The sequence below is a fragment of the Suncus etruscus genome, chromosome 12 (assembly GCF_024139225.1).
Source record: "Suncus etruscus isolate mSunEtr1 chromosome 12, mSunEtr1.pri.cur, whole genome shotgun sequence".
Taxonomy (NCBI): domain Eukaryota; kingdom Metazoa; phylum Chordata; class Mammalia; order Eulipotyphla; family Soricidae; genus Suncus; species Suncus etruscus.
This window is the reverse complement of record NC_064859.1, coordinates 84,485,112-84,501,047: the sequence shown is the minus strand read 5'-3', so window position 1 is coordinate 84,501,047 and position 15,936 is coordinate 84,485,112.

The window sequence follows — 15,936 nt, the reverse complement described above, 5'->3', positions numbered from 1 at the left end:
TATTTGAAAGTGGAAAGCAAACAATAAATTATCAAAATTAAATAGCTCAATACAAAAACCAAGAGAAGGAAAGTTGGGGCTTAATATGCTGCCTATCAAGAATTTCTCAAAATAATCAGCATAAACAATTCCAATTTCCCTTGTAACTGGGCACAGAAGTGGAGACAGAAAGAGTTGACAAAAATGTTGGCAAAATATTCAGATCTCTTTTCTCTTGCAAAATCCATGCAACCAAGTAACTCTACCTTTAGCAATCCCACCAAGGACTGAAGGTTTGTTTCCTAAAGAGGATAAAGAGAATAACTTGGATTGAGGCTAGTTGGCACACATATGGTATAGTTGAAGATGAAAACAAGAAACCATCAAATTATGAATGCTAAATTGCTAGACCTTTACCCCCTCCATCCCCAACATGTGTTCTAGAATATGAATGCCCCAAATAGGAAATTCATGTATCTATATAAATGTGCACATGGATCTTATAATTATCCCAAAGATTTTCCCATGAACAACCATCCAAGTCATCCTAGCAGGGGTCTCAAACAATTTACATGGGGGCTGCAGGAGGCAAAGTCGGGGTGATCCTTGAGTGCAAAGTCAGTAGTAAGCCTTGAACATTGGGGGGTGTGACCCAAAGAATTAAAACAAAACAAAGCAAAAAAAGATTCCTCTAGGGCAGGGCCACAAAATGTTGTACAGAGGGCTGTTTGTGGCCCGCGGGCCGCCAGTTTGAGACCCCTGCAGGGAGCTCACCATCAAGAAAATCTATTCAATATATAGCTCTGACAATATTCCCAGACCCAATTACTATTCCAGAACTTTCTCACTTCTTGTTTCTAGCATGTTTATTCTTGAGACTGGATGAAATTTTGTAACTACCTCAATAAGTGGACTATCCTGCATGAGTAGTTAGGTTATATTATACATAACTGTTGATAAGACATCTTTCTGGCTCATTATCTCCTCTGAATCCTTCTTTTTAGAACCTAACAATCCTGCAATGAAGAAATCCAAACTGGCTCCTAGCAAAAGGCCAATTGAAAGGAATTGAGGTGCTTAGCGAAAAGCTAGCCTCAATCCCAAGACCTATGAGTGATATATTCTAACATTAAGCCTTGAAAACTTTGATCTGAGAGCTCCAATAACACAAAGCAGAAATATTGTCCTTTACTGTCCAAATTTCTGTTCAGAGAACCCATGAATATTATAAAAAGATATTTTAGAGCACAACACTTTAGAATAATTCATTACTAAGTGGTAAATGACTGGACCAAGCACTAATTATACATATAATTAGTAAACCTTGCAATAATTACTTTATAGGCAATCTTCCACAAACAATTTTAGATCCTAGATGAGGTGTTTGGAGTGTTTGCCATTTTAGGATTTAGTAGAATTACAAAAACATGCATTCTAAAGGACATATGCACAACATTGTTTATTGCAGCATTTTACAATAGCTAATATAGATAATCAACCAGAAAGGAAAGAAAATAGATGGGTGGGGGTGATGGTGATAACGAAGTGATAAGAGGTGACAGGGTCAAGGGTGAGGGGCCTTGTACCCATCAGTAGCAAATATATATATATATATATATATATATATATATATACACACACACACACACACACACACACATATGTAGAGAGAGAGCTAGAGCATAGAGCCATAAATACTATAAATCTGGTACCCAAACCACAACAATTAAACTTTAAAATGTGCTTGTAAGGAGGCAGGCTGGGTGGGGGGTGGGAGGGAATCTGGGGACATTTGTGGAGGGAAGCTGACACTAGTGGTGGGATTTCTTGGAATTCTACCAAATCCACATTTTGAGAATGGTATGCCTGGAACTCTTTTCTGAACACATTTGTAAAAGATGGTACCTAGAATTTTAAAATTTATTTAAAAAGACAATCTAGGGCTGGAGAGATAGCATGGAGGTAAGGGGTTTGGTTTGAATCCCGACATCCCATATGGTCCCCTGTGCCTGCCAGCGGCGATTTCTGAGCATAGAGCCAGGTGTAACCCCCTGAGTGCTGCTGGGTGTGACCCAAAAACCAAAAACCAAAAAAAAGAAAAAGACAATCTACTGTAATTGTGTTTCTGTGTATCTGAAAAGTTGTGATATCAGATGAGCGTATGGAACACAAGTGAACACAGTACTTCGTTATCTGTAATGATCTTAAAATATTTTTGAAATAGTAAGCCATTTTGATTTTTCTTTGAAAAGTAGAAGATCTGTTATCAACTCATTATAAGATTAATATGTTTCTAGATCATACAAAATAAAGAAAAAACACTTGAAAATATTGAATAGGAATTGAAAACTGCAGATAATGCATTCCAGAGCTCTGCAACACTTTTTCATATTGCCTGCTGTTCAGGATTATATTCATTTTTGCTGCATTCATTTACAAGTGGGGACATTATTTTGGAAACTTTCCTTTGTATTGTCTTTGTAACCTAGATCTATTGCCCATGACATTTTAGGTATTTAATAACCCTACTGTTCCAACAAAACCTCCCTAAGGAGTGCTTCTAGCTCCCAGTATCTACCAACCTACATTCTCCATAAGAGCAATGAAAAACCACAGGTGCAAGAAATATGAGGATTCTTCCACTGAGGGATCTCTCCTCAGTCTGTTCTGTTTTTTTCTCAGAACATATCTAAAACTCTATGGAGTAGTTAATCTTAGAAATTCGGGAACAGAAGATTAACCCCAAAGATTCAGTGATCATCTAAATATACTCTTTGCTATTATGAATTTATCTCTGAAATCATGTTACCCTTCAAATTTCACAGTGGTTATCTTTATCCATTGAAATAAAAAATTTCCTGACAGCCAAATTTATATAGTTTCTGAAAATGAATAACAGAAATGCTGGTGTAGCTTATAAAAGGTGTGAAAAAGATTCTGAAGTTGCTCATCTGGTATGACATTTTTTATTTGAAAGAATATTGTTTCCAGCTTCAGATTATTGTCAGAATTGGATTCTAATATTCAGTGAAATGAAAAAGCTTTATCAGTCCTTCCTGAAGAGATTTAGGGTTTCTGAATCACTGGTAAAAAAAACCTTTTTATTCCATGAGTTTTAGGTTAGAAGATTGTTGAGCTTGTTGTTTTTACCCCCATATACACTGGTAATGTCATGTGGCATTGTTCCTTTCTGCATAGTCACATTAAAATTGGGAAATATTATGTGTAGAAATAAGTCCTTATCTAATAATATAGGAACTCAAATTTTATAGTACGGGGTCGCCTATATAAAATCAGTTGAAATACGGTTGAGAGTGAAATGGACCCTTTATAAGACAGAGGACATAGAGAGTTCAGAGGGACAGTAAGAAAATCAAAATGTTGGAATAAAAGGGACAAGGAGCTTGAGAAAGGTAGCATCATGACAGTATTGGGTTTGAAAATTACATAGGATTTTTTTAGGTGACCAAATACTTTATTAGGAGCATCCAAGCTAAACAGGATCAACAAAGTCCTTCAAAAAGAGAAAATTTCTAGACACTTCATTTGATTTCGAGATGCAGCCTTTTAGGAGTGGGTCCAAATATTCATCTTATTTTTATAGTCTATTTAATATTTAATTAATAATTTGTTTTAGAGGTTGCACATGGCAGTGCTCAGGGCTTACTATGATTTTGTACTCTGGTCACTCTTGACAATGCTCAGAGAACCAAATGTGGTACCAAGAATTGAATCTAGGGGACCAAAGCAATAGTACAGTGGATAGGGCATTTGCCTTGCATAATGATGAAATCTGGTGGGTGTGGCACAAGCCACCACCACCCCAAGAAAAGGAATTGAACCTAGGTGGCAAGTGCCTTTAGCTACAGTAATCTCTGTCTGGCTCCTATTTTTAAACAAGCTTCTCCTGAGGTTCTAAATGCAGCTGAATTTGAGAACTCTGCACAAAATTGCAGAATTCAAAACAGAACATGTTACAATATTTTCATGTTGATAAAATTGGGCAAATCTGTTGATGCTTCCAAACTACCAAATGGCATTAGGATATGTGCCATCAATAAAGCTAGTGTAATATTAGGAGAAACTTTTGAGGACTAAAGTAAAAGATCAGACAGGTGCTTTGAGAAAAGTCATTGCTGATGTGTGACAATGAATTGGAAAAGATATGGAAAATAAATAGGGGTCACCTTTAATTTCTCAAGACAAAAATAATTAAAACAAAAAGCTTAACAATAACATAAGCACAGGTGAAATGAAAAAGCAAACATGGGATTCTAAGTCTAATTACTCTGTCATTCATTTTAGCTTCATTGTCTCCCAGATTTTCCCTTCATGGAAGACATGCTCAGTAAACCCTTAATGATTCCTAACCCAAGTTCTTGCCTTTCAGTTAAATTATCATGTAACAAATATATGGAAGATCCATTTGATTTTTATCCCACCTTTTTTCTCCCTCTTTATTCTTCCCCTCCAAACAGAACCACATAACTTGAACCATCTTGTTCTACCTCACAAATTGAGGGGAAATAATGGAGGGTACCTAGACCAAACAGGTGTATGAACATTAAATAGAAATAAAAAATGATCATACTTAAACACCAAATCCAAAGTCAACGACACAGAATCAATACTCAATCTACAACAAGATAGACACAGAGGGGACCACTTATACTAGCAACCCGGGGGTCAAATGAGAGAGATATGGGATGCTGGCAACAGGGGTGGAGGGAGGACAACCCTGGTGGTGGGAATGCCCCTGATTCAATGTCACTATGTACCTAAAATACTACTGTGAAAGATTTGTAATTTACTTTGTTCAAAATATAAATTATTTTATTAAAAATATATGGAAGAGCAATGAAATTATATTGCTGCTTATTTTTAAGAAAAGAAGTCCATAGAATCATTTGGACTGAAGGGTTTTTAAAGACCTTAACTCTGATTGCTACTTTCTGTGCCAAAGTGAAAAAATAGTAGTCTGTTGAGTTTTTATATTTATCCAGAACCATTATATAAGAATAAGCATTTAGTAATAATTGAAATTATTAATTTTAAGCTCCATTTTCAGTTTCTGAACATTTTGACTTTATATATTCTCTTGCAAAGTCAGAATAGTCTTGTAAAATGTGTTTCATTTCTAATTTTTTCCTTTCTCTGCCCTCTTTCCTCATCATGTAACCTGGGAGCCTCATAGACTTAATGGCCTGACATCCTCCAGGTCTCTATTCTCACCCAGTTGTCACTTTAGAGGATTAAGAAGAAACATGTGAAGTCTCACTGGGTAACTTACTTTTCACCTATTTTACTAAAGCCTAAAATATCTGGCCTATTCCCATTCCCTCATATGAATTCTTTCACCAGGTAGAAACATGTATTTCTAGTTCCTATGTATAATTGGGATACATTTTTAAAAGAATCCCTTAATAGAAAAATTTGATAGAAACACCAGAGGAATAAAAATGTATTTGTTCATCAATCTCTTATTTTAATAAAGTAAATTGAAGCTTAACCAAAAGGAAAGCATCAAAAAGGCCCAGTAATGTCAAGAGGTGTCTTTATAAGAGGTGGAAAAGTAAACTCAGCACCAGAGATGCTGAGAGAGAGAGAGAGAGAGAGAGAGAGAGAGAGAGAGAGAGAGAGAGAGAGAGAGAGAGAGAGAGAGAGAGAGAGAGAGCAAAGACCCAACACAAATGTGAACAGCTGCAAGCCAAGGAGCAAGACCTTTGGATGAGTATCTACATCAGGAAACACCTGAATATTAGATGCTAACTTTTTGTACAAAAACGAAAAGACATTTCTCTTGTTTAAGCATCTCTTTCCATGGCACTTTGTTTGCCAGCTTTGCAAACTAATTTAGCACATGCTACCTCCCCTTGTAAAGGGGGTATTTGAAGACACAGAAAGCTCTGAGGCCAATGGGAGGACCACTCATATCAGTAGCACAGGGATCTAATGAAATTGCTTGTGGTATGAAGGACTTCTAGACTTTGGAAACTGAGTTGCAACCATATAATGTTCTATTTCCAGGTTTCCATCGGCATAGATTAACTGTGATACTGGACTTTATGTACATAGTCAAAAAGTGTGCATTTCTGGGTCTCAAACTTTTCGTTTACCTTGCTTTTGAGATCTATTTATATAATTGCAGAAGCAAGTGTTTCATTCATTTTTATTGCTGAGTTTGACTCCCTCCCATCAACATAGAATATTTGTTTCTCTGCTTGCCTATTGACAAACATTTGATTTGTTTTTGATTTGTCACATTTATGAATAAGGCGTTATGAATATTCTTTTTGCAGACATACGATTTTCTGTTGTGATTCTAAAACTTGCAATATTTTTCCCTCTACTGTCCAATAAATAAGTAAATTTCCCTAAGCTGTCATCAAAATCTACAACTAATACCATGTGCTGCTTTTCAGGCCAAGATAATGAAGGCATGATTTCAGGGAAAATACTGTTCTAGAGATTTTCATGAATATCTATTTTTTTATTGTATAGGACTCTATTTCTAGGACTCTGTTTTCTCCTTAATGATACTTCTATTGTTTCAAGTTTCTGGATGACCTTTGTTATTCATGTTCTCATCTGAATTTTTATTATCTAAACCAAGACCAGAGATTATTTTTAAATTTTTGCTTTTTTTTAAGGCTCAACAGTTCTCTTTCCTGTCTGATAACTAAGAAAACTTTAATTTGGATATTATGCTTTACTATATGTAGTTAAAAATTTCAGATCAATGAAATAATTTCTAGGCTTTTGTTTAGGGCCATGTTTAATTAAACCATCATCTTACTAAATCATCCTATTATATCTGTTATTGGAAAGCTCTATTGCATAATTATGCAAGATTGAGTAAGTAACTTTGCTTTCTTTCAATTTCGCTCTATAGAAGAGAGAGACACACAGTATAATCTCATTCATCTATGGGTTTTAAGAAAAATAAAATATATTCTTGCAATAATGCCCAGAGACAATAGAGATGAGGACTGGAAGGACCAGTTCACAATATGAAGCTCACCACAAAGAGTGGTGAGTGCAGTTAGATAAATAACTACACTAACAACTACCTTGACGATGTTAATGAGAGAAGTAGAATGCTTGTCTCAAATACAGGCAGGGGTTGGGGAGGATGGAGAGGGGGAGCATTGATGGTGGAAATGTTGCACTAGTAAAGGGGGCGTTCTTTCTCTGAAACCCAACTACAATCATGTTTGTAATAATGGTGCTTAAATAAAGATATTATGAAAATAATAATTTTTCTCTATATATGATAGGACTATGACTACATTGTTGAATTATAAGATGGAATAAATGGGATTATTTATATTTAAAAGTGCCTGGGACTTTGGGCCACACTCTTGATTCCAACTTGTCTCTGTTTGCCTCAGACATCTAGTTCCCTTACTGTTTTGCCTCCTCTACCACATTACTTGGAGTTGATCTCTCGAACTAGCACTCAAGATACCTTCTTGATCTCTATTTACTTATTGATCCTGGACACTGGGAGTCAACCACATGGAAATGGGGACAAGCGGACAATAGCAATTTGGCTTCTTTCTCCACTATAATACTAACTTTTCTCCACACTTGTCTCTGGTTTCACAGTGACACTGTATTCTCTACCCAGTTCCTGTGAGATGATCTCTTTACCATGGCTACGAGACTAATGGATCCCACTGGTCCAAGCATAATGGCTTCTCAGTACATTTAGTGTCCCCAAGAACTTGAAGATTGGAACATTCCAGAATAGAATATATTCCTTTTTAACAAGGTCTCTTGAATTATTCCTGTCCTAGGATTGATTCACACTCCCAGGCCTCCAAGAAATGAATGATCTTTGCTAATTCAAGGTACACTGCTACCTTGGCAGCAGGATATCTCAGGCAGGAGAATCTACCATTTGGTACAAGGTTGTATGCATATTTAAACATTTGTTTTATATAGTGAAAATAAAAAGAACATAATCCTTGAAAACGGGTTTTATTTTTCACTATTGGCCAAAACCCTGCTTGCCCCTCCACCTTCTTCCTCTCCACTATATACACCTAAAAAATGATGCTCTGAATTGTATTTATGAGGGAGTTGGTCATGTAGTTTTCCTTTTAAAGCTCTTCACATGCAAAGGAAACTGGCTTTGACATTTACACAGTCCAGGAGAATTCTAAATAGAAATTGGACAGATTGGTAAGTTACCATCTTGAGTATATGGGGAACATAATCCTGGTGTGGTGACATCTCTGAGACAATCCATGGATGGTAGGAATGTGCTGCTCTCTCTATAGCTTTTTGCTTCCCAACCCAATGGGATTGCCAAAATGATGCATATGTTCTTCATGCGATCACACGAGAAGGCCATCCAATTAAAGCATTCTACTCAAATGCAAGGAGTATAATTTCTGAGTATATTTATGATTGCTTAATGTCAACAAAAGGGACTTTTAAACACACCACATTCCTTACCCTCACTCCCAGATCATGCTAAACACATCCAAATGCACGAACTATAAAAGAGGGAAGAGGCAGTGCCGGCACCAAGCTCTTTGGTTTCTGCATCTGGCTAGCGTCCACTGGGAGAAATGTAAGTTAGAGTTTACCACATGGATTACAAATGTGCTGAATTGCAAGAATGATTATTAAATGAAAATATCCATAGCACCTGCAGCTTGTCCCGGAAAATTCCCCCAGGGTGTTGTGGGTGCTTTAAAAATTTTTTTGAAAGGGAAAAAAAAAAAGAAGTAAGACAGGGTGAGATGCAAATGGCAACTCCAGCTGCTTATAGTAGCAACTGCATTAATGTTCCTGAAGGGGTTGCAATGTCAAGTCAATCAATCGGAGCTGCTTCCATTCCCAGTGCAGGGTAGTGAGCAGGGGCTGGGGAAATATCATTAGCCTCTTCCGCTGAAGTTCAGATGATCAGGAAAATGAAAATAATAGTAATGTAAATGACAAGTGCTTTAATAAACAAAGCACATGGAGGCTGCAGGGAGCACAAAGCTGCTCTACAGCTTAGACCCAGAAGTCGTGTTTATTCTGGTAGAAGGTCAGGGCTTTTTTTGGAAACAGAAACTGAGCAGGGCAATGTGGCTTTTGTTGATTTAATACATTCTTGTATGTGCATGTGTGTATGTGTGTATGTTTATAGATTAAGATATATATATATATATATATATATATATATATATATATATATATATATATAAAGCACTTCACATGCATCATATTTGGCCTTATTTCAAGTAGTTTCTCTGAGTGTGTATGTGTGCATCTGCATATGGAAATCAAAAGAATAAATTTGGGAAAAATGTAAGAGTAGTTCAGTTTAATAACTGTAATCAGAACATCCACAAATTTCTCCTATTGGTATTCAGTAAGTACTATGTAAAACAGAAACTGTGGTTAAACGTATTCTCACCATCACCATTGTTGGCAGACCCAAGAATCAGATGTGTTAGTTTGTATAAAAGTATTTAAATTTGATCATGTCAAACTAAATGCTGGCTATTATTATCAGAAGGAATTCTGTGCTGTCCAAATTTTCATACATAATAATGTGTGAAATATATATCTAATGTATAAAAAATATAACTAGGTAAACACAGCTTGTATGTGCCTGGAAACTCAAACTGGATGAGAGCACATTACAGTTGTGATTTTTTATTGTTGTTCTTTGATTATGAATTATTTTACTTTCCTTTTTAGGATTATAGAGTCAATAGCAAATGGATATAACATGGATTTGGGTCTTCTTAGACGGCAATTTCATAGATAGGTGTAACATCTATTATTTATATATTTATTTATATATTTATTTATTTATTTAAGTTTGATGTAGAGCTCAGGGCCTACTCTTCTGTGCTCAGAGGTCACTCTTATCAGTGCTAAGAGGACAGTACAGTACTGAGGATTAAAAAAGGATTGGCTACAAGCAAAGCAATTTCTTTAACTCCTGGACTATCTTTCATTCCCCACCATGTCCCAGACCTTGCTACTCAGTGCCAGCAAATGTGGACTTCTATAGGAGACTTCTATGGGAACTCTGTCCTAGGAGCTGTGGTGCTGACCTAAATAAGAAGATGGAAACAAGTCAACGAAAGGCTGGGTTGACATACCTTCTAGGAAGGCAGACGGGATGAAAAGCAGAGACACAGAATTGTGGAAAGAAGGCAGGTTATAAAAACATGAGATTTACTATGAATTGAACTTTGGAGCATTTGGGGAAGTTTTGAGATAGTGAGAAAAGGGGGATTTGATTAAGACTCACCGTGGGCATTGACATTAATGTGATGTCCAATGATGATCAAATTTGAGGCAAAGTTTGAAGATGGTTTTTGTCTATGTTGTACACTTTCAATTCCTTAGACATTTTCTCAGACTTCAGGAAATAAAGTTATTGCTTTACTCAATTCCTGTGGAATTCCTGTCTTATAGCTCATCTAAGTTTATATTTAATTGTTCAGACAGAACACTCATCAGCACAGCTTTATGTCAGCTACATAATTACTACAAGAATTGACCATCAGAGGATTTGGACATATTTTTATGTGAAATAGTTAAGCTAAACATTGTTAGTGAAAAGATTCTGGCATGTTTTGACAAGAAACCTGTGTTAAAATGAGAAAAAGTGGACAACATAAGTGAAATGATCTGTACCTCTTATACCACATTGTTAAATGGCAGAAGGCTAAGAAACAAGCAGAAGTTCAGGCATATTGAGTTTTCCATCACAGCACAGATCCTCTGTACAGAAAGATGGAGACTCTTTCTATCTCCTTTTTACTCTGAATTGTTTAAAGAGAATCCTGGTCCCAGGGTTCAGAGTATATATGCTTTATATGCTTTATAAATTTACTAAAATACCCATTTACTAAGAAGAATATTTGGGTACTAAAAGGCTTTGAAATCTAGGTCCAAGATCAAATAATTAGCATTGGGGTATCTGATCTCTAGATACATATCACTCTCCTACAAAAGTCTCCTCACGGAGACTCACAAGTTCAGGGCCAATTAAGAGAGATATATTAAAGAACTGGGTGGATAGAGACAGCACTGGAAGTACCACACAGACATGCCTGTTATCTCCCTGAAAGATTGATCAGCAAGCTACTGCAGATGCAGTGTGAACTCCCTCATAGATTTCCCCCACTTAATGAGTCTAGCTCCAGGAACCTGTCCTGCATTAGGCCTGCAATGTTTACTAATTTCCCTGATTTTGAAATGAAATGAGATCCCATACCTGTGATATTCACCTCTAATTAATATGCACTCAGTGCTGGACAGGAAGCTGAAGGATCTGTAAGTTGGCTTCATGGGACAACATGGAATTCCACATTTTATGACATACCTACAGAGGTTTGAGTTGATGTGAGTATAAGATTATGGAAAAAAAGTCACAATATGAAGACCTTAGACTATTTAGAGAGCCTTTAAAATTCCCTTCCTAATCCCCCAAATTGACTCTTCTTGATTTAGTGAGTAGACTTGCCCTCAAAGAATTTAAGGGAAATCCAAGCATAATCAAACTGTAAACATTATGTAAATATATAGTACTTATATTTTTAGTTCTTCCACTTCAATATGCAGCTTTTCATCTCTGAGATATGTGCATTCCAAAATGATAACCGTGGGAAGAAAATGCATGGCTCTGTTTAAGTTCTGAGTGTTAGAGTTATTGGCAAGAGTTAGAGATAGACAGGGTCACAGGAAATCATGAAAAATCATTTTGTATCTTTGCCCCTCCTCCTGTACCCACTCCCTAGCTCCCTACTGTGCCTCCCTCGTTAATGATTTAAGGTTCTTGGAAATACCATCTGCCTTTTAAAGTGGGAAGGAGATTACCCTTGCCTTCTGTGACACCATATAGGATCCAGCAATACTTAGAGCAAATATATAAGTATTTTCCTTATGTCTAACTACATTTCTAAATTTAGCCTTCCGCTTCTGGCTATGATGCAGTAGTTGTGGTAGACTCAAACTCCTGCCAAAAATAACAGAAGCTTGATTTTAAAAAGTGTCCAGAAACATGAGGGAGCTATTGACACAACAAGAACTTGAGGGGCCTGATCCTGGAAAGAAAGGAGGTGTATGTAGACAGCACACTAATTTTTTGACTCAGGCATTTGACAATGTTTGATGTGGGGGTAAAAAGTTGGTAATTCCATCAGAGAAGCATTTCTAAGGGAAGATAATTATATTTTAGGAAATATTTAGGAATTTTAGGAAATATTAAGAGAGAAAAAGTTCAAAGTTTTGAATTTTGAAACAGGGAAAATTTGAGGAGCAAGATATTGAAAAGGAAGGTATAGTGAGCCTGGCACTTCACTTATTTTTGTTGTTGTTGTTTCAGTATACTGAGGAGTTAAATATTAATTACCTAAAGACAGATCAAAGTTTTGAGAAGGTATAAGATACTGAGAAGTTTAAAAATTATGTTTAGAATTTGGCAAGGAGAATCCACAGGCTCTCAAGTTGGGCCCCTGGAGAGTTCTACTCTGTAAAGGGAGCCCCAGTGCTCCTATTGTACAATCTCGACTCAAATATTTTTTATCTTTGCTTGGTCAAGGTTTTCAGTCACTAAAGAGAGGCGGAATCCTCTCTAAAATATGGCATAATCTCAGGTATTGAAATTATTTATACAACAGGTTTGACTCATTAAAAATGATTTGGCATGAAAAAATTAAAGACAAGCAAGAGGAATAAAAAGGTGACTCAGGTATGCGTATATATGGTTTAAAGATTTGTGATCAGTACATTCATGAAAGTATATACCAATATATAGAATTTCATTGTTCAACTTGAGTATCTCAATATGCAAATCTATACTCAGATGCCAATTCTGGAACCCAAATTCTAATGCATTATATTAATAAATGAATAAATGGCTATAACAGCAGATTATAAAGGGTTGAAGAGAAGCACTATAAACTTAAAGATTGGTTAATAATAACTAGAAATAGTTCAAGAGTGAAGATGTTTTTCTTGCATTTTGTTAATCATTGTTTGATATCCCAGTATGACATGATATGGTCAAACCCACTTCCAAAAATATTGGCTAGTAAAAATATTTAGAATGTAGTCTAGGATAAAAATAGATGAAAATTTTTTAAAAGAATATAGGATACACAGATGGTGAAAAATCTAAAAAGGGATTTCTAAATCTTTTCATTATTGACTTTATGAGTCAAATAATTATGAGAAATACATTTTCCTTGAGGCAAATAATAAGTCAACAACTAGGAGTAACAAGTTAATATAAATACAATGCAGAGAGAAGAGTTATGGAATATACTTATATAAATATAATAGATAATATTTATAAGATAGATTAAATTAATTCAACAAATACTAAAAGCCCAATGTTTATTCATATTATCAAAAAGTATATCAAACCACAGTAAAGAAAAATCATTGAAGTAAACAGGAAAAATTGTACTCAGGTGGGGCTGGAGAGATAGCACTTTGCCTTGCAAGCAGCTGACCCAGGACCTAAGGTGGTTGGTTCAAATCCCGGCGTCCCATATGGTCCCCTCTGCCTGCCAGGAGCTATTTCTGAGCAGATAGCCAGGAGTGACCCCTGAGCACCACAGGGTGGGACCCAAAACCAAAATAAAAAAAATCGTACTCAGGTAGGGTACTTGTCTTGCATATGGGCAACTAGATTTCATCCCTGACACTATATAGGGTCTCTTAAGTACTGCCATAAATGAAACAAAAGTAAACACTGAGCCAGAGTAAGTCCTCTCACAAAGCTAGGAGTAAGAACCATGTACTGTCAGGTATAACCCCCAAACCATGCCATCCCCAAAGCCAGAGGAAAAATTGTAGATTATTTCTAAAAGAGTAACTTTAAGAAAACAGGAGTGAGTGAGTGAGAAATGGCTGCAGGTGGGGTTTTTTAGGCAGAGTACTGACTGCTCTACCTGCAGAATCTCCACCGGGCTGTGCTTCTTCTGAGGAACTGAGCACCGGAAGGGAGCCCTGTCCTACCCATCTCTGTCTTTCCTGAACTCTGGAAGCTCTCCTCAGAGCCCTGGGAAGCGAACCCCAAAGAAACTACATTCGGGAGCTACCCAGCGAGCCAGTGAGTGAGTGAGAAATGGCTGCAGGTGGGGGTTTCCAGGCAGAGTGCTGACTGCTCTACCTGCAGAATCTCCACCGGGCTGTGCTTCTTCTGAGGAACTGAGCACCGGAAGGGAGCCCTGTCCTACCCTTCTCTGTCTTTCCTGAACTCTGGAAGCGCTCCTCAGAGCCCTGGGAAGCGAACCCCAAAGAAACTACATTCAGAAGCTACCCAGCGAGCCAGTGAGTGAGTGAGAAATGGCTGCAGGTGGGGGTTTCCAGGCAGAGTGCTGACTGCTCTACCTGCAGAATCTCCACCAGGCTGTGCTTCTTCTGAGGAACTGAGCACCGGAAGGGAGCCCTGTCCTACCCTTCTCTGTCTTTCCTGAACTCTGGAAGCTCTGCTCAGAGCCCTGGGAAGTGAACCCCAAAGAAACTACATTCGGGAGCTACCCAGCGAGCCAGTGAGTGAGTGAGAAATGGCTGCAGGTGGGGGTTTCCAGGCAGAGTGCTGACTGCTCTACCTGCAGAATCTCCACCGGGCTGTGCTTCCTCTGAGGAACTGAGCACCGGAAGGGAGCCCTGTCCTACCCTTCTCTGTCTTTCCTGAACTCTGGAAGCTCTCCTCAGAGCCCTGGGAAGCTAACTCCAAAGAAACTACATTCGGGAAGAGATAACAATGCTATCTGGACAAAAGCCGGCTCCCTGTGTGTGACACCAGGCGGGGAAAATCCGCGAAAGTACACCGGCCCAGTGGGGCTCAACTGTGAAAGGCTGTGAGTGTGACCTGTCTATGTCTGTCTACTGTCCTCTTGTGTGAAACTCTTGCGAGTGGGGCAAAAAGAGGCTCAGAGGAGCTCGGCCGCTCCGCTTCGCTACGCGGCCCTGCGCTCCTTCTAAGGAAAGAACTCCATTGGAACAAGAAGGAAAAATCACACTAAGAACGGCGCTATATCACAGAAGCAAACATTTCTCTCTGGACTGTCTTCTCTGTTGCATGCTCGGGCCTAAGATTTGACCCAGTGTGAGGCTTCATCCACGGAGGACTCCCCTCCCTTAGAGGCAAGTCAGCCCATCCAGAAAGGGAGGAGCCAGAGGAGTGTGCTGCCTACATCATATAGACAATGAATACCACCACAACACGTAGAAAAACCCACAATACAAGTGTGACAATGGGGAAACAACGCAGGCCAGCATCAGACATAGAGAATGAAGATGACAATTCTGAGGACCAGATAATGACCAACCAACTAATCAACCTCTCAGATAAGGACTTTAGACTAGCAATATGGAAGGTGCTCAACAGACTCCAAGAAACCATGGATCGAGTTGAACAGAACACTAATAAGAACCAAGAAAATATGAAGGCAGAAATGACAAAACTCCAAACTGAAATAACATGTCAACTAACAGGACTGAAAAAGTCAGTAAACGAAGTGAATGACAAAATGGATAAGCTCTGGGACAGGGTATCAGAAGCTGAGAATAGACTTGGTGCTGTGGAAGATGAGATACATAACAATTCCATACAGCAGGAGAGATTGGACAAAAAACTTAAAGCAAATGAGCAGACAACGGAAAAATTAGTCAAAGAATGGGAACAGATGAAAATAGAAGTCTATGATAAGATCAACAGAAACAACTTAAGAATCATTGGCGTCCCAGAGACCCAGGAAGAAAATTCCCAGGAAGAATCAATGGTCAAGAACATCATTAAAGAGAAACTTCCAGAGCTAAAGAATATATGTGATCAAATCCTGCATGCCCGAAGAGTACCAACCAAAAGAGACCCCAGAAAAACCACCCCAAGACACATCCTAGTCACAATGACAAATCCCACAGATAGAGACAGAATTCTGAAAACAGCAAGATCAAAAGGGGAAATCATGTTCAAGCAAG